Here is a 1,317-nt window from a genome sequence, read left to right as displayed (position 1 = left end):
TTAAATCTAAGCCCAGTTTCAAGAGGATAAAAATGTTGGTTGAACCAGAAACTAAATCGTGTTTATCTTTTGAAAATATAGCTTATGAAGASWATATTGAYTCMTTCTCACCTTCTGCAAAGAAGGATTTCATTCCAAGAAAATTCATGAGACATGATCAAATAGGAATTTTTAAGTTTGGTCAACCAGAATTTCAAGAAAACTGTTCTTTTGGCCAACCTCTTGAATGAAAGTTGTCCGCAAAGGCTCTGGAGTTCTTTCCCTCTTTTATCACAGAGTCCTCTGTAAATGAGTCTCTCTTAGTAAATGTTTTCAACTCCAAGCTCTCTGGGAAGGCTAAATCTAAGCATGAAAATGCCTCAGATCTAAAAGCTAGTCCTACACAAGTTGTAGAGACTGCTAGTGATCTTGAGAAAGGTAAGAAAGAAACTTCAAAGCAAAGTAACTCTCAAAGCTCTGTCTCCAAGACACAGAGGCCGACTTATACTTGGCAGAAAAAAGAAAAATGGCCTTTATCTAACAAAGCTTCTGTTGCCGTAAATGCAGGAAAACCAAAGGACGGACAAATACAGAAGGACTGTAAAAAGAATTTGAAAAAGGAGCCTAGAATAGTGAAGGAATCTTGTAATAAGAGACCCAAATCTAGGAAGGGCTCTAAAAACAAAACATCTGTACCYTTCTTTGTGCAATCAAATGAAAAATTTATGCAAATTCCTTGTGATGKCTCCTCTTGTAATTGCTTCGATTTCATGCATACTCCTTCTGCACACATCCACCACTCTTCTTGTCGGGTCTCTCACCCTAAGAGTCAAGGCTCTGGGGAGAATAAGAGACAAATTGGCGTTTCTTTCAAGAAAATTAAAGCCAAATCTAAGGATGTTAATACATACTTAAAGCAATCTAATTTTAAAGGACCTAATTGGAAGTRGGTACCTAAATTAAACGTTGTATGATTGTAGTTTCAACAGCATGTGTCTACCTGGGTTGTTGACTCGGGGTGCTCGAGGCACATGACTGGTACAGTAGAGCTTTTGTCTTCTTATTTGCGTCAAAAAGGAGGCTCAGTGGCATTCGGTGGTAACCAGAAGGGGAAGATCACGGGTTACGGGATGATTGTGAAGGGAGAGATAAAAATGAACCAGGTCTCTTACGTGGATGGGCTTAAACACAATCTCATTAGTGTCAGCCAACTCTGCGGCAACGGTCTGGATGTGCTGTTTAAAGTCAAACAATGTATCATGTACAAGGCAGATACGTTGATAGAAGTGATGAGAGCCGACAGAAGGGGAGACTTGTACCTTCTGTGCTTTGACTCCT

Source organism: Cynara cardunculus (genome assembly GCF_001531365.2).
Source record: "Cynara cardunculus var. scolymus isolate 2C chromosome LG 12, CcrdV1, whole genome shotgun sequence".
Taxonomy (NCBI): domain Eukaryota; kingdom Viridiplantae; phylum Streptophyta; class Magnoliopsida; order Asterales; family Asteraceae; genus Cynara; species Cynara cardunculus.
Note: the sequence above shows the minus strand (reverse complement) of the source record.